Source organism: Lactuca sativa, chromosome 4 (genome assembly GCF_002870075.4).
Source record: "Lactuca sativa cultivar Salinas chromosome 4, Lsat_Salinas_v11, whole genome shotgun sequence".
Classification (NCBI taxonomy): domain Eukaryota; kingdom Viridiplantae; phylum Streptophyta; class Magnoliopsida; order Asterales; family Asteraceae; genus Lactuca; species Lactuca sativa.
Window position 1 is genome coordinate 311,068,949 of NC_056626.2, and position 19,622 is coordinate 311,088,570.

At 41.3% G+C, this 19,622-nt stretch overlaps 1 protein-coding gene across 1 annotated transcript in view; it reads right to left on the reverse strand.

Moving 5' to 3' along the window:
- The window catches only part of LOC111881075 (uncharacterized), a 66,075-nt gene that overhangs the window by 1,406 nt on the left and 45,047 nt on the right, over positions 1 to 19,622 (reverse strand). The window lies entirely within an intron of this gene.

Here is a 19,622-nt window from a genome sequence, read left to right on the forward strand (position 1 = left end):
CTGGAGGGAAGGCTGGGGAAAAGCATAGAGCGTGCGAGCTCAGCTCTCGCACTCCTCCCATCCGCGAAGCTGAGGCGGGAGAAAAAGCATAACTCCCCGGTCTCATAGGTTACCTTTCGATCTTCCTCCCCCGTGACGCTCCCAAATCGATCGCTATCCTTTTCTTGCTTTCTTGTTGTCTTGAATTGTTATAGAGCGGATTTATATCAGGTATAGTTGGTAGGATGAAGTGGGATGAAGCCTTAGTGGGTATAGCAAGTGTGACGGGGAGGCGGCTCGGGCGTAGTGGGTCTGGACGCCTAGCACGAAAGAGCCTTCTCTGGTAGCGACACTATACCTTAGTCTCTCTCTAGCTTCCAGTCTATATAAAACGTAGTTAGCAGAGGTCAGTCTGTCTGGCGTTCCCTCGCGTCAAGGGCTACTTTTGCATCGGCTCTCTCTCATTCTCGTTAGGGAATTCCCGAGGTGAAAGAAGCTCTCTCGGAAGTAAGTTTACAAAGGCCCAGTAGCATGTAGAGAAGGTATTTGAGCCCAACTTTTGAATCACTTATGTTTTATCGAGTTTAAGTTCGTAATGTTGATATTCGTTGTATGTTAAATGTTTATTCGCAATAACGAATTATTTTAACGTTTGATTTATAACGAAGTTTATATATATATATATATATATATATATATATATATATATATATATATATATATATATATATATATATATATATATATATATATATATATTTAAAACCATGTGTTATAAACTTGATATTTTTAACCCCAAAAGTTATAGTAGTTTAATTGGCCCGAAAACATTTAGATTAATCATTATGGCACCTTTTTCTGTAAAAATGACAGTTATAGTCCCTTTTTACGAAAATTTACATTTTTGGTCCTTAAACCATTTTTTTTGACATTTTCCATTCAAACTTTATTTGAATAGTAATTTTAGTCCAAAACTACTGTTTTTTTTTCATTTCCAGCCTTCATTTGCAAAAAGTTACATTTTTGGCCCAATTTCTGTAAGTTTTACAATTTTGACCCCAAAATCAAAAACTTTGCATTTTTAGTCCAAATTTGGTAATAAAATCATTTCAGCCCTTGAAAATGTTTATTTACATTTTAGACCCATAGTTCGTTAAGTTTTCCAATTCAGCCCCTCTAATTCTCATTTTTTTGCAACTTTGGGCCCAAAACCGATTTGGCCCGCTTTTAAGCCCATTTAGCTAAAATTTATGTTTTTGATCCTTTGAAAAGTGTTATTTTCATAAAAATCAGCTTTTATGCAAATATTTAACTTATAACCCTCATAAAACCGACAAATTACAATTTATACCCAATTTTTGTTGTTTTTGCAAAAATGACACTTATAAGGTTGTTTTGGTTTTGTTTTTCACTTTTTAAACTTAAAGACCCTTATATCCATGATGTATATTGTTCATTATGTTCTTGTTCATGTTTGTTTCACCCTTTTTGTTATAGATCTCGAAGTATAACAAATACTTCATATTATAACAACCAAAAACTAAAGAATTCACATATTGCATGTAGACACTTATAGATCATCACAAAATACTTGTATTCTCCCCCTAAAAACAAGTAAAAACCAAAAACAAGGGGTTATGAACTCTCCTTGCTTTGTTGCTCACGGTTTTGAAGAAATGAAGAAAATTTGGTCATAGCAAGCTCCTTGAAGAGATCTCGAATTTGAAGAGTTCTATGGAGTATGATCAAGAATTTAAGGTTGTAAGAAGAGTGATTAAGTGTAGAAGGAAAACATGTTTGCAAGATCTTACCACTAGTATGTAGTTGGAAGTGATTTTTGAATGAGATTCTTCTTGAAGCCCTTATGGTTCTTGAAAATTTGGAAGAAGGATGAAGGTGTTCTAGAGAGAGCTTGAAGTAATTTGCAATGGTGATGTGTGTGTGTGGGTAGCCTCGGCCGAAAGGAAGAAAAAGAAAGAAGGAAAGAGAGATGTGAGATGACTTGCATGGATGTATGGGAATTATTGCATGGATACATGATGGATTTTATTGGGGTTGCATCTCCTAGTCAACTCTCTTCTATCCAATTCATTTTTTTTGTTGTTGTTGGGCCGAAATGGGCTAAGGAAGATGAAAGGAATCATCTTAGGCCAATTCTAAGTCTTGATCCAAATTATGAGGCTAAATAACTATTTTTCGACCCATTGGGCTTCTAGGGGTGTTCACGGCCCAATTTAGCATAAAGGAATGGATTTGAGTCCATTAAAGCTAATTGGATTTGTTATGGCACATAAGGCCCATTAAAGATAAACTAGTCTATTTTAGGCATATAAGGCCCCAAAAGGTTATGTCTAATGAGAGTGGGTCCAATTAGAGCCCATTTAAGAGTTCTAAGCCCAAAATAGTCAAATTGGAAGCTTATTGGTCCATTAGGTCCAATAAGGAAATCCTAGTCCATAATGGACTTAAACCGGGATTTTTAGGGTTTCCAACCTTTTGTTCACTATTTGAATGTTTGTATAGAGTGTTTGATGGAATTTTGTTGTCACTGAATACGCATCATACATGGTCTCAAGTTTTAGTTACAATGTTATCCTTGTTAATTGTTTTACAACACATCATAATTCCTAGTTGTGACAAATATATTTATGTATTAAAGTAAGCATCTCGCAGACAAAATCTTTGTTTCGATGAGAAAGTCAAAGAGTTGGGATTTTCGAGAAGCGAGGGTGAGTCCTGCATATATGTCAAAGCTAGTGGGAGTATAGTTAGCTTCCTCCTATTGTATGTGGATGACATAGTGCTCATAGGAAACGACATTTCAACCTTACAGGAGGTTATGTTTTGGCTTGGGAAGTGTTTCACTATGAAGGACCTCAGAGAGCTTGCTTACATTCTGGGGATAAGGATATTCAGAAATAGGAGTAAAAGACTAATAGGACTTAGTCAAAGTACCTACTCGGACAAGGTGTTGAATCGTTTCAACATGTAGAATTCCAAGAAAGGCGAATTGCCTATCTAGAGCAATACCAAACCGAGTAAGACTCAGAGTCCGAGTACTGATGTCGAAATAGTAGAAGTGAGTCAAATACCATATGCTTATGCCATTGGCTCGATCATATATGCTATAACATGTACTCATCTTGATGTGTCTTTTGCTTTGAGCACGGTTAGTCGATATCAAGTGAATCCTTGTAGAGCACACTAGATTGGAGTAAAGAACATTCTTAAGTACCTGCAGAGGACTAAGGATTAGGTCCTTACGCTCGGTGCGAGTGATGAATTGAGAGTGACAGGGTATAGTGACGCCATCTTTCAGATCGACAAAGATAATTTTAGCTCTCAGTCGGGCTGGGTATTTACCCTAAATGGAGGAGCAGCAACATGGAAATGTTCCAAACATGATACTGTAGCTGATTCAACGTGCGAATCAGAGTACATAGCAGCAAGCGAAGTATCGAAGGAGGCGATGTGGCTGAAGAACTTCATCGGAGACCTGGTAGTTGTACCAGTTGTAAAGGAGCCTATGGAGATTTTCTGTGACAACGAGGGTGCGATCGCCTTAACGAAGGAAGCAAGGGATCATGGTAGATCCAGGCACATCGACAAAAAACATCACTTCATAAGACATCGAGTAGAAGAGGTGCTCCTCATAGTAAAGAGGGTATCGTCAGAGGATAACCCAACAGATCCCCTTACGAAGGGACTGAGTAGGGTTAAGCATTTGCAGCATGCTAAGAGCATTGGCCTAAGAGATGATATTAGTTTTAGTGATTAGATAGACAGTTAGAAACTTATAATAAATAAATGTAATTGACATTTCATTATTAAATAATAAAGGTTTTATTTATGAGTAAAGCTTACTGTCTTCTGTCAATTATTATTTTATGTTTCACTTTTGTATGTTTTGACTTCCAGAATAATACGATTATTCGAATTGTCCACAATCAATCATACTTTGGAAGTAAGATATAAGGTTAGACTGTCGGGAATTGGCTTGTAGATTGTCTAATGTGTTTAGACATAGCAAAAGTTTGATATAATGTTTAAGAGTGCTCTTGAAATATGATTTGAGTATTGGATTAAACCCATGCTCACATGAATCACTTCATGGAATTTATCAAGAGTGATTGTGAGACGATAATACCGTATAGTTTTCAAACCAAGATATATGAGTTGTTGATTATGAGTTGGTTGTGCATTGATAGTACGAAAACGCATCAGTAAATTGATGTTATAAAACTTGTTGTTGTGTATAATTTAACAAGTAATTAGTACATGCATATTAGTCGAAGTTTATCTGTTCCTTTTATCCTAAAAGGATTAAAAGCGATATCTTGGGCCCCTCGATGATTTTGTTTTGAATTATGTGTCGAGCCCGGTCAGGACTGAATTGATGTGTTCAATTAAGTATGACTTTATTCCATGTATTTTTCCACACGGTATGTTGAAGAATAGAGGATTATATGATCCCTTATCTAAAGGACACGTCATTGACTAGGTTAGAGTTTGAAAACGGCTTTTGAGAGCTACGATTGCTAATAGGATTTTTAAGTTACATTGGCAGTTGTAGTTATTAGACTTATCCAAGTGGAAGACTGTTAGATTAGGTGTCTAAGCCCATAACTATAATTGGTATGTACTTGACCCGATAGTAGCATGGTCCTTTTGGGCTGCCTTCACCGGAGCAATTTGATAGGATGTATATTTGAGAAAGAGGTTATTTGTGACTTATTAATATATGAATATATATTAATTGATAAATCATATTATTTAACTGGTATTGATCAAGACTTAATTTGGAATTAATTTAGTGATCAAAAGAGACTGATTAAATTTACAGGGACTGATTAGGTAAATTAGTAACACTTATAGTTTAGGCCAATCATCCATGGGGGTTAGAGATGGACTAAACCTATATGAGAGTCCATGAAGGTTTAGTCCAAAGGGTCTACCAAATGTGAAGAGTCATGTTGAATTAGGATTTGCATGGAACCCTAGGAATTCCACACTATAAAAGTAACCCCTAGCATTACTAAAATCGGGAATAACAATTCCAAGATGAAACCCTAGCTGATTTGTGCTTCCTAACCTCTCTCTAATAAGCCTCCTTTTGCTTTTGGTGTTCGTAACTTATTCAGGGTATCACATTTGAGGTACTAACGTCTTGAAAGGCCAGGAACTACAAGCTACAACTAAGAGGTATTCATCTAACTAGTTTTTATGTTGTATATCTCCAACTGCATGCTAGCTAGGGTATATGCTTTGAATAAAATGAAATTGCATGTATAATGTGTGAAAACATAGATCAAAAGCATTAGGGTTTTATGTGAACCATATGGATGTTATAGTGATCAAAACCCATTAGTTACTGCCTACAACAAGCATTACGATGAATCGAACAAAGTGGCTTGCCTTATGCTAGCGATCATGGCTTCTGGTCTCCTAAACAACTTTGAAAATTGGGGCGCTTATGACATAAACCAGCAGCTCGAGGACATGTTCCAAGATCAGGCTAGGCAAGAACGATTCGAGATCGTTAAGTTCCTCATGGCATGTAAACAACAAGTGGGAGAATATGTATGTGCACACGTCCAAAAGATGAAATTTTACATATATAGACTTAGGAATCAAGGTGTTGAGCTGCCTAAGGAGTTTAACGTTGACATGGTCTTGAACTCGCTTAGTAGTTCATATTCAGAGTTTATCGTGAACTTCAATATGAACAAACTCGATCATACATTGATGGAGTTGCATGACACGCTCAAAATAGCTTAGGTGAGCATGAAGAAACCAAACAACTCCAGCACTACTGCTCCAGTCTTGGCCATTGATCATTGCTCTGATAAAAGGAAAAGGGTCTCTCATCCCAAAGGAATAGGAAAGGGTAAGGTCGAAAAGTTTGACCAAGGCCCTAAGAGAAAGATCCAAGCTGAGATAGCTCCTCCTGGCATGTAAACAATAGGTGGGAGCATTTGTATGTGCACACTTCCAAAAGATGAAATTGTACAAAGACAGACTTAGGAATCAAGGTGTCGAGCTGCCTAAGGAGTTGACCATTAACATGGTCTTGAACTCGCTTAGTAGTTCATATCCTCAATTTGTCATGAACTTCAATATGAACAACCTCGATAAGACCTTGATGGAGTTGCATGGTATGCTTAAGACAACTGAGGCGACGATGAAGAAACCCAACAATTCCAACACTACTGCTCCAGTCTTGGTGATTGAATTTGGCTCTGCTAAAAGGAAAATGGTTTCTCATCCCGAAGGAAAGGGAAAGAGTAAGGTCAGATAGTCTGACCAAGGCCCTAAGATAAAGGTCTAAACTGAGATAGCTCCTACTGCTGATCCAAGTGTGGCCATTTGTTTTTATTTCCAGTCAAAGAGACATTGGAAGCGTAGTTTCCCTAAATACCTTGAGGACCTTAAGAAAGGAAAAGTCAAGGTGGCTGGCACCTCAGGTATGTTTATGATAGAACTTCATAGCACATCTATTTCTAACTCTTGGATTTTGATATAGGATGTGGTACTCAAATTTGCTCTGATATGCATGGACTAAGATAAAGTAGGAAGTTGAGGCATGGTGAGCTCAACCTGATCATGGGAAACATGCACAAGTCAACTTTTTAAAGGATTGAGAACTATGAGCTCAAGTTTGGTGGTGGTGTTTATCTTAGTTTATTAAATTGTTGTTTTTTGCCTATTATGGCATGAAACATTATTTCTTTTCATGCACTTTATAAGGATGGTTGTCGTTTTACTTTTGATAATGATAATGGCGACATTTTGGTTTATAAAAATGGTCATTTTACATTTAAATCTAGTCCTTGTAAAGAATTGTATGAAACTGTTGTTTGTGTAGGTGAAGTTGATAAACTATTAATGAATGTTGGTTATTTTAATAGTGAATTAAATAAATCATGTCTGTGGCATTGTCGACTTGGCCATATAAACAAGAAGTGCATCGCCAAGCTCCAGTCGGATGGGACTTTGGAATCATGTGACCACAAATCAGATGATGTATACGAATCATGATTACTTGGCAATATGAAAAAGGCGCCATTCACAGGTTACTATGAAAGAGGCAACGATTTATTGGATCTTATCCACATAGATGTTTGTGGACTATTCAAATCCGCCACATGACATGGAGAAAGATACTTCGTGACTTTCACTGACGATTTTAGCAGATATGGATATATCTATCTAATCAAGCATAAGTAAAAGACCTTTGAGGTGTTCAAAGAGCTTTAAAACAAAGTAGAGAACCAATTGGGCAGAAAGATCAAGATGCTCTAATCCAACAGGGGTGGAGAATATTTAAGTCTTGAATTTGACGATCATTTTAAGAATTGTGGAATAATTTCACAAATGTCTCCTCTCATAACACCATAGTTGAATGGCGTGGCTGAGAGAGGAAATCAAATGTCATTAGATATGGTTCGATCTATGATGAGTCAAACTACACTTCTGATCTCTTTTTAGGGGTATGCCTTAGAGACAGTCACCCATATCCTAAACCTCATACCCACTAAGAAGGTTGCTAAACCACCCTCCGAGATGTGGAGCGGGACATATCCTTCTCTAGCACATATAAACGTCTGGGTTTGTGAGGCTTCTGTTCATCATGAGGCGAATAATAAACTCAAGCCTATATCAGAGAAATGTTACTTCGTTGGTTATTGTCACACCCTAAAACCAAGAACATTGGAAACGTTCTGGGGCGGAGGACGTCATGTAAAGTATCACAACACAGTATAACAGTAAATAAGCAAATAACATCATCCATTACATTAAATATGTAATTTTAATACAAGCATGTTTTGTACAGTTATAGACACCAAAAAGTAAATCAAAATAATGAGACGAGTCTTGAATGCGCTCCATCTTCTCAAAAGTTGGCCTCGGTACCTGCCTACCGATGACCTGAGAATACAAGTTATTTTGAAAGAGTTTATCAGCATTAAGCTGGTGAGTTCATAAGTATTTTAGTGTCGGTGTTTGTATCAAAACGTTTGAACGTGGTTTTAAGCATGATTTTGTAAACATTGGTGGTAAAAGTATGTGAATGTTTGTAAGTGTTTGTAAAAGTTTGAATCTCTCAGAAAAACCTATATTTTCTATTAAAAGTAGCCTTCTACCAAGGCGTAACTGTTTTGTATGTTCGTTTATCGTAAAAGTGTGTAATTTTCCCAAGTGTAACTATCATTAACAAAATATAGTTTGTACATTAATGTTTAAGTGAAATGATCACTAAATGCATGTAAAGCATAAATTATTGTAGCACTGTAGTGTTGTATTATAGGAACTACTGCTATACTAACTACCTTAAACCGGATTTATATTAAGGTATCATGTGATTAATTGTACCATACTAGCGACTAGGTAACAACGACAAATGTAGGTTGTAAAATGGTATGACGTTTGGCACCCGTAGACCTGCAGGTCCGGATGTAGCTAGCAGCAAGGCGTAGGATAGTCAATCCAGTATAGATCTATACGCAAACTCATGCTCTCCCTCCAAGAGACTCTGGCTACAACTCGGGCCATGACATTGAGGGCATGCTCCGATACAGTGGATCACAATTTGTTAACGTATTCATGTATATGTAATGTATTGTTACTCGTTCTAGTATCGTTGTATATGTTCTCTTTCTAGTATAGTTGTATATGTTCTTCTTCTAGTATAGTTATATCTGTTCTCATAGTGATGTAATGTATATGTTCTCATAGAAATAAGTACTGACTCATGAATGAACTGATTCATTGAACATCTCATTGATCTAGCAGTTGTATAAGTATTATCCTGTGCTACCCATATGGTAACATACTAATGAAGTAACTGGTACGAATGAATCTGGAAGAACTTTTATGACTATATATGTACACATGATATATAATTAATATTGAAACGACCTTTGGACGGCTACCCGATATCCCACTAGACCACATCTCAAGCGCGAAAAGGAAATAGGGTGGACAACCTTCCTAAACCTTTTAAACATTGCTTATATAACTATACATATACGGACATGCAATTTATAATAAGTATAAATGAGTTTAAGTAAAATTAATTGATAAGTAAAAGAGTTTGTAAAGCAGTTTGAAGTAAAACAGTTTGAACAGTAATAAAATCATTGGTTTTGTAGTTATTAATCACATGTGATTGATGTAATAACTATAAGTATTCAACTTGTATTCCCCCCCCCCATTAAAGCATTTAAAACATTTAAAAGTATTTCAAAGGTTAGTTAAAGGGGTATGAACTCACTTGTGGTGAGTGGATTGGATTGAAGTGTCGGGTACGGTGCTAGGTGACAAATGAAGACTTGTACACACGCACGAGCCTAGTTAACATATAATGAACATATATATAACTAATTAGCCAAATTATAACTAATAAATTAAGTTGGTACACTCTAGAACATGAAAACACTTTGTTTCAAGTGTTAAAGATCACAAGGATTGCATCCAAGTGTTGGTAGGGCAAAGCTAGGGTGTTTGGAGTTCAAGGGTAAACTCCCTTGGAGTTTACCGTTTTGACGGTCATAACCTAAGGAATTTACGGCAGTAAACTCTAGGGTTTATGGTCATAAACTCTACTTCTAGTAACCATGGGTTTTTTGAGGTTCTATATGTCTTTTGAAGCACTTATACTTGGTGGTTTGGCCTTTGGAAGGGACTAGGGCAACAAAAACACTCCTTGGAGGAGTTGACGGCCTCATGGCCATTTACCTTTGGGTTTACTACCGTAAAACCTTATGGAAAAGGGTATTTCCATGTTTTCAAGTCCTTAACACAACTAGGAAATTGCCTAGGTTAGTCTTTAAGCCTAAGGAAGGATTTTGACCCATTTAAACATACTTTAGGGTGTTTACGGTTTTGGGAGCTCCCCAAACCGTAAACACCTAAAAAGGGTGATCTTTGGTGTTTTTCAAGGCTTAAACACATCCATAAAAGGTTTAAACATGTCAAGGAAATCTTAAACATCAAACTAGGGCTTAGATAAAGACTTAGGCACACTTTGGTGCCATCTTTGTTGTTTACGGCCCAAGAACATTCTTGGACCGTGAACACCTCTAACCTTGTGTTCTTGGCATAATTTCTTGATGTTTAAATGTAATACTAGCTTAATAACACTCAAGGATGGAAATACTTACTATTACGAGGCTTGATTTGAGCTAAAAGGCCAAGAACACTTGGTGTGTGTTCTTGGTGTTCTTGGTGTTTTGGAAATCTAGACAAAATGCATAAATGAGTGGATGATTAGATGCAAAAACACTAGTTAAGTGTTTTACTAACTTGAAATGGTTAGAACACTTACAAGTTTGAAAATCTAGAACAAAAACTAGGATGATACTTGAAAGGATATTTTTGGAGTTTACTCTTTTGGGATTTGGGGGAGTAAACACATAATGGCTAGTCTTGGGGAGTAAACTCATACATAAGCATGAGTTCACGGTTTTTTGGGGTGAATTTTCAACCCAAACGTAATAGCTTGGCCGGGAAATTCTAAGACCCGAGGTGTTTGCGGTTTTCAAAAATCAAAACCCGAGACCGCACATTCTTTCACCCGTTCGCTTAAAAATAATATTAAAATAATCAAACGAACTTTAAATTCCATAAAAATAAGAAATAATCACATTAACTTATGATAAGAAGGGGTTGACTTATAGGGTTTGACCGAATGGAAATTTCGGGTTGTCACAGTTATCCACATAAATCATTTGGATACTTGTTCTACAATCCTTCTGGGAAGAAGGTGTTTGTTTCTCGAAGGGGATTTTTTCTCGAGAGGAGTCTTGTTTCCAAAGAAGACAGTGGGAGCCATATAGACCTAGAAGAGCTTCAAGAGGCAAGAAAAGAAGAAACTTTAGTACGCAATAGCACACAACCTGAGGTGCAACAACTTGTTGAGAAACCTCAACTTGAGGCAGAGCAACCTGTTTAACAAAATGATATATCTCCACCTCCCCTTCACAGATTAAACATAGTTCGTCTTCCTCCTAACTTGTATAGTTTCCATATGAGCACAGAAGGAGATGTATTGATGAGCGTGTTGGATAAGGTGTCTAATTCCTCGAAGTGGTGCTTGTCGGCATAACTCTTCTGCCGACTCTGAGCAGTCTGAAGCCTGCTCCGAACCCATTCAATCCTATCGGTCATCTTGAGCACCACTTCGGTGCTCCCCATGACCCTCTGGCCTACCTCACCCCAACATATCGGGGTCCTGCACCTCCTTCCGTATAACATCTCGAAAGGAGGACTGTAAATACTCGCGTGGTAGCTGTTGTTGTATGAGAACTCAGCCAAAAGAAGATAGGTGTCCCAGCTACCACCGAAGTCTAGCACGCATGCCCACAACATATCTTCCTGAGTCTGGATGGTCCTCTCACCCTGACCATCTGTCTACGGGTGAAAAGCAGTGCTAAAATGCAGACGAGTAGCCAGCTCGTCATGGAACTTCTTCTAGAACCTGGAAGTAAACCGTACGTCTCTGTCCGAAATCACCGAAACGGGCACTCCGTGCCGCGCCACCACCTTCCTGATATAGATATTGGCCAATTTCTCAACCGAGATGCTCTCCTGAATCGGGATAAAGTGGGCGCTCTTGGTCAATCGATCGACGATGACCCAGATCGAATCCACTCCCCGCGCGGTCCTGGGAAGCTTGGTGATAAAATCCATCGTGATGTCTTCTCACTTCCATAACGGAATATCCAACAACTTCATCTTGTCGTGCGGTCTCTGATGCTCGGCCTTGATCTTCCTGCAGTTCAAGCACCGCTCCACGCACCATGCCACATCCTGCTTCATGCAGGGCCACCAATAGTCCAGACGAAGATCCCTATACATCTTCGTCGCCCTGGGATGAATGGAGAACTGGGATTTGTGAGCCTCCTCCATCAGAACCTGATGCACACCTCCATGATAAGGGACCTACACCCTACGGTGACGAGTCAACAACCTTCGGCTATCATTATCGAAGGAGGAAACCTGCCCCAAAATACGCTCACTCTTCCGATGTTCCTCCTTCATAGCCTCCTGCTGGGCCTCTCGAATCCGCTCCAGAAGCGGAGTCACCACTGTCATCCTCAGGCAATTATCTTTGATCGGCTCTGCCTTGCGGCTAAGCGCATCAGCCACCACATTGGCTTTCCCCGGATGGTAGAGGATCTCACAATCATAATCCTTTACCACGTCGAGCCACCGACGCTGCCTCATGCTCAGATTCGGCTGGTCCATGAGATACCTCAGGCTCTTGTGGTCCGTGTAAATGGTACAACGAACCCTATAGAGGTAATGACGCCAAATGTTGAGGGCGAACACAACAGCCCCCAACTCCAAGTCATGCGTCGTGTAGTTTGCCTCGTGAGGCTTCAGCTGCCTCGAAGCATAAGCAATAACGTGCCCTCTCTGAATCAACACTGTGCCCAAACCCGAGATGGATGCATCACAGTACACAACAAAATCCTCCATGCCCTATGGCAGGGCTAAGATTGGTGCCTCGCACAATCTCTGTCTCAACGTCTCGAGTGCGGCCTGTTGCTCGGGCCCCCAACGAAAAATCACGGCTTTCCTCGTCATCCTGGTCAGAGGTATGGCTATCTTGGAAAAGTCTTGAATAAATCTCCGACAGTAGCCCGCCAATCATAGGAAGCTCCGAATCTCGGATGGAGACCTTGGGACCTCCTATCTCATCACAGCCTCCACCTTGGCCGGATCCACTAATATCCCATCCTGGTTGACAAGGTGCCCCAGAAACTGCACCCCGCGCAACCAGAACTCACACTTGGAGAACATAGCATATAAGCTCTCCCTCCTCAAAGTACTCAGAACCTCACGCAAGTGCTCTTCATGATGCTCTCGCGTCTTGGAATAAACCAAGATGTCGTCAATGAAAACAATCACGGACCGATCCAACATCGGCCGACACACCCGATTCATGAGATCGATGAACGCGGCAGGAACATTGGTGAGCCTGAAAGGCATCACCACAAACTCATAACGACCATAGCGTGTACGAAAAGCACTCTTCTGCACATCCTCCTCTCTGACCCTTATCTGATGATACCCTGATCGCAAATCAATCTTGGAGAACCAAGATGCTCCCTGAAGCTGGTCGAAAAGGTCATCGATCCTCGGGAGTGGGTAACGGTTCTTCACCGTTACCTTGTTCAGCTCCTGATAGTCAATACACATCCGATGCGACCCGTCCTTCTTCTTGACAAACAGAATCGGGGCTCCCCAGGGTGAACTGCTCGGTCTAATGAATCCCTTGTCTAATAGCTCCTGCAGCTGTGTAGACAACTCCTGCATCTCAGGAGGAGCCAACCGATACGACGCCTTGGCTATCGGAACCGCACCAGGGGCCAGGTCGAACCTAAACTCCACCTGCCTCTCCGGAGGCATCCCAGGCAACTCCTCGGGGAATACATCCATAAACTCCCGCACCACGAGTACATCACCCACTGTCGCCTTACCTGCCTCCCCAGTGTCCATAACATAAGCGATATACCCTGCGCAACCCTGTTGAAGGTAGCGCCTGACTCTCGCTGTTGAACATACAGCTGGTCCTCGCTGTGGCTTCTCGCCCTGAACTACCAATTCTCCCACACTTGGGGTCTTGATCCGTACCAGCTGATGCGCACAATCTATCACTGCCCCATTGGGGCTCAACCAATCCATGCCTAGAATAACCTTGTTCCCCCGCAACGGTATGGGAACCAGATCTACCAGGTAACGTTCCTCGAACAGCCTCAAAACACAATCTCGGTAGACCTCCGATGCTCACACTGATCGGTCGTCTGCAATCTCGACCTCTAGAGGGCAGCACAACATGCCCGAAGACTCAGGAAACTTCTTGCTAATCGCAAGAGAGACAAATGATCGGGTAGCACCCGAATCAAACAATACCTGAACTGGGATACCGTTCACATGGAACGATCCTAAACACATATACACAGGGAACATATCAATATCATAACATCATACAAATAAATTAGAGGGAAAGAATCATACCTGTCACCACATCGGGTGCAGCGCGTGCCTCCTCGGCTGTCAACTGAAATGCTCGGCTCCGAACCACTGGAGCCTCCGACTTGACCTTCCGGCCATCCATAACTCGTGCTGTCGTTGACGCTGGCGCCACTGCCGGCGCTGCTGCTGCTGGTGCTATCAACCTGGGACAATTGGCCTTTTTATAGACCCTTTGATTGCAATGGAAGCAAATCAGGTCTGACGTCTGAATCGCAGAAGCAGGGGCAGTACAATCACTGCCGAAATGCCCAACCTTGCCGCACTTATAGCAGCCTGAACCCGGCCCAGTGCGACCGCATTTCCCAAAGCGGTCCCGCCCCGTCTGGCCTTTCGGCCTACCATGGGGTCCCTTGGGCTTCTTTCCCGAAGCCCCCATCGTTTGTCCCTCAGCGGCCTTCATCTTCCGTATATGCTCCAAATCAATCTCCCTCTCCCTAGCCCTGGCAATCATGGACTCTAGGGTAGGGCAAGCAGAGAAACTAACATGCTCCTAAATATCAGCCTGTAGCATGTCATGGTATCGGGTCCTGCTCATATCCTCATCCTCCTGCATACTGGGGTACCAACAAGGCCCTCTCCCGGAACATGCCGGTGATCTCCGCGACAGTCTCCGTAGTCTGTCCCATATCCAAAAACTCTCTGGCCAGCTGGTGCAAATTCAGCCCTGAATCGGGTCATGAAATCTGACCATGTCATAGCCTCAATGGCTGGGGCTCCTAACGTATCGCCAATCAACTCCCACCAATCCCTGGCTCTATCCCTCAAACAACCTGCAACAAAACGAACCTTTGACCCTTCCGGGCAGAAGCTCGTCAGCTGCGCAGAATCGATGTCTGCAATCCATCTCCTAGCAGCAATGGGGTCCTTCACCCCATGAAAATCTGGTGCACCACTCCCACGGAAGTCCTTAAAGGACAGCATACGGGTACCCACCTGGCTAGACGCCAGATCACTCCTGAATGCCCGGAGGCGATCCTCCATCAGCTCGATAATCCCTTCCTTGATCGACCTAAAAATGACCGGGGTTGCCTCAAAGATACCTCTCGTAATCTCAGACGCGATGAACTCGCGTAACCCATCATCAACATGCTCGGGTCCCGGTCCCGAACCCAATCCCGAACCAGGTCCTGATCCCCCCTGCTCCATGACGTGTGAACACCATTCTGAAAATAACAATACAATTGTCAGGATCACATATACCCCCGAAGGGTCTCACACACTCTCCAAGTTTCCAGGTTTCATCTCAGCCCTCCTTAAATCGAGTACGGATCCTCTGCTTTCAGTGGTACGGGCCCATACTATCTTCCACATCTATCCGTACTTTCCCCAAGGATTGCCTCGACTTCACCAGGTCCCTTTCACCGATGCTCTTTCCACTAATCACATCCTAGACTTCCCTAGGGCACTCCCAGACCTACTCCCCACCTTCAGCTGCACTAGGAGTCCTTACCGCGTCCCCCTAACTAGCTTGCGGACACCGTTACATATCCGTTCACTATTTAGTCGAAGTTGGCCAGAACCCCTATAGCGCAAAGCAAGCAGCATTCGTGCGTTGAGTAACCATACCAGGCATAACCTATACAGGCCATCCTACTGACTAAACAGTCCTAGCACATAGCTCTTACAACAGGCACACAAGGCATCCTCCTAGATCCTTAGTCTTATTCTAGCATGCAATTTCTGAATCAAAACCATACAACATAACATAACAAGTATGGGTATCTTGGGGAAAACTTACTTGAGCCCGACCGGTCGCACGCATCATCCACTTCGTCTTTCTTAAAACTTCCCATTTTAGATTTTATAAAACCATTTTCCTTAAAAATCTTTAAGTCCCTCGGTTTAAGTCCAGACACCCCCGAGGGTGTGTCCGAATCCCTCAAACCAGAGCTCTGATACCAACTTGTAACATCCCAAATTTCGAGGCCAAAAATTTCATTTTTAGAATTTAACATATAATAAAGCGTATTACCAACACATTGTCAAAGTTACATTAATTATAAAACATAAGGTCATGTCTCAAAACGATATCATCAGGAAAAAGAAAATCAGAGTACGATCCCAGAAAATCCAGTGCGGAAATCATGTGTGTGATGCGGCGCTACGCCGCCGGCTCTTTCCCCTTGGACGAAGAGGTACCTGAAACCACAATTAAAACTGTAAGCACGAAGCTTAGTGAGTTCCCCCAACATACCACATACCATACAATACCATCAGTATCTTTCAACCGGTAATCATCATCGGTATCTTTCAACCGGTAATCGTCATCGGTATCTTACAACTGGTATTCATCTTCAGTATCTTTCAACCGGTAATCATCATCGGTATCTTTCAACCGGTAACTAGGGTCTATTCCACCCCCTACTACTAGCATACAATGACAAGGTATAAGCATACAATCAGGCAGATCCGAGTACTGACCTACCCTTCGGTCCTAAAGACCACTGTCAGGGGATAACTATCCCTATCATACACGTAACATATCATACAGATATATCCCATAACCAAAAACGTATTCATACCAAGATAATTATCACAAAGACAATCATGTTCTAAATACTCCTACTTGGTGAGCCAACATTGTGGCCTTAGACCCACCCTTACTGGAAGGTAAGTCACCTCAAAAGGCTGACTGCTGAAAAGCTGATCTGCAAATGTCTGACAGCTGCTTCGGTGATCCCCCGGTTATATTCCCATAAAACACTTAATCAGACATTGATATTAATCCCAGGGTAAAATGACTATTTTACCCCTGACCGATTCCAAACCAAAGTCAAGTCAAAGTCAACTTCCAGTTGACCCGACTCGCCGAGTTGGCTTGCCAACTCGTCGAGTCCATATCCAGTCGATTGTCCTTACTCCCGTATCTACTCGTCAAGTTAGGCATTGACTCGACGAGTTCACTTCCTAACTGAATACTCAATGGTCCATCATCCGACTCGCCGAGTTGTATGAACAACTCGTCGAGTTAATCTTCATCCGATGAACACGTTCTGTCCTCGACTCTCCGAGTTGATGAACAACTCGTCGAGTTCTATGAAGATTGCCTTGGACCCACCGAGTCGGGGCATTGACTCGCCGAGTCCCTCCATTAATGAGTCCGGCTTTCGACTTACTGAATCCACCTATGGCTCACTACTCTACTCGCATACTCGAAAAGGGGAAAAATCGGGGACTCGCAACTAGACTCGCCGAGTCCGAAGAACAACTCGCTGAGCCGCATACATGCAGTCTCTCTACACTCGATTCTGCTTGAATCCAGTGCATTCCATTCATAGATCTGGGTTCCTAGGGCTCTATTAACACGTAAAGTTTCCAACTTTACGTGTATATAATCATCAATGGGGATTCTAAGGCTCAAAACACACTAAAATGGGTAGATCTAGGACTTTCATGCAATATGGCCCCATAAAGGTATTAGATCTAGGCTTCTGGAACTCGAACATAGCCAGATCTAGCAGCTATTCAACCCATTATGATCCATATACTACTAACAAGCTTGGAAATGGTTCAAAGATAGCTTTATGGTGTTCTAATGGGGATTTGAGCATAAAAACAGAATAGATCCAAATTGTACCTCAATGAACTCTGAATTAGGTCCTAGATTCTTGGTCTTCACCTTCTCTTTTAGTCTTTCCTTCTTTCTCTTCTTCAATCTTAAAGGAACAAGCACAAGTACACTTCAAATCATAAGGAAAAGGGTTAGGGTTTGGTATATGATGCTCTGAGGGTAAAGGAGGCTAACTTGGGACTCATAAGGGGGGTTTAAATAGGATGCAAACCCCTGAAATTAGGGTTTCTTCCAGACTGATGGACTCACCGTGTCCAGAATATGGACTCGCCGAGTCACCAACTTAAACGTGATCAAAATCCCGTCCCTACTCGGCGAGTCTAGCCTATGACTCGCAGAGTCCAAGGTTAAAAATGTAAAATACTTAGATAAATCATACATACCAGGAACCAGGTGCTACATTAAACCCAACCATGCAGGTATTTACACTATCTTATCTAATAACTCACCCTATTCTAACTCTTGGGTCCTTGATACTAGTTGTGGTATTCGTATCTGTTCTGATTTGCAGGGACTTAGAAGAAGTGAGAATGTGGAGCATGGAAGAATAAACTTAATCATGGGGAATAAGAAAGCTTTACCTGTCACCGAGATTGGAGTTTATACTTTATCGCTAAGTAGTGGGTTTAGTTTAGATTTGAATAAATGTTGTTATTCTCCAGAAATGGCAAGAAATATTATTTCCTTTCATGCATTGTATAAACAAGGTTTCACCTTTTCATTTGATAATGAAGTTGGTTCGATTAATGCTTTCTTTAATAATGTTCTTTATTTTAAAGCATTACCTTGTGATGGTGTGTATGAAACTGTATCTGTGGTTGATAACTTAGGAAATAATGTATTGTGTATTGATTCTGTTAATGATAATAACTTAGATAAAGCATCTTTATGGCATTGTCGTCTTCGACATATAAGTAAGAAACGTATAGGCCAACTCCAAAAGGATGGAGTCTTGGAGTCATTTGACCTAAAGTCAGATGATAGTTGCGAATCATGCTTACTTGGAAAAATGACAAAGTCACCCTTCATAGGTTCTTGTAAAAGGGGTGAAGGTTTGTTGGATCTTGTACACATGGATGTGTGTGGACCCTTCAAACATGCCACAAGGGATGCTAATCATTATTATTTGACTTTTACTGATCATTACAGTAGATATGGATATGTCTACATAATCAAGCATAAGTCAGAGACTTTTGAAAGGTTTAAAGAGTTTAAACATGAAGACGAGAATCAATTGGGTAGGAACATTAACATGCTTCGATCTAATCAAGGTGGTGAGTATCTTAGTTCAGAGTTCCTCGACTATCATAGGGAATGTTGGATTGTCTCACAATTGACACCTCCCAGGACACCGTAGTTGAATGGTGTAGCTGAGAGGCGTAATCAAACCTTGTTGGATATGGTTCGTTCAATGATGAGTCGAGCTTCGCTACCAATCTCATTTTGGGGGTATACCTTAGAGACTGCCACCCATATCCTTAATCTAGTCCTTACAAAGAAAGTTGCCAAAACTCCTCAGGAAATGTGGACTGTTAAAGTACCCAAACAAGACAACATCAAGATTTGGGGTTGTGAGGCTTTCGTGAGACATGAGACGCATGATAAGCTCGAACCTCGAAGCGAGATGTGTTTTTTCATCGGCTACCCACATCAATCCTTTGGTTATCTCTTCTACAGACCTAGTGAAAATGTGGTCTTTGTAGCTAGGAGGGCTGTCTTTCGAGAAAGAGAGTTCATAAGCGAAGGAAACAGTGGGAGGCAAGTTGACCTTGAAGAAATTCAAGAGTCAAGTGGTGAAGGAACTTCAAACCCTAGCACTCAACTTGAGGAGGAAACTCTTGTTGAGTCAATTGACAAGTCTGTACCTCTGAGGCGTTCCACAAGGGTTAGGAATGCACTTGAGCATTACTATGGATTCCATATTACTGCGGTAGGTGATACACTTATCGGTGATGAGACACTGATAGGTCTGGATGAATCTAACACTTACGCGGAAGCCATGGCAGGCCCTGAGTCAGCCAAGTGGAAA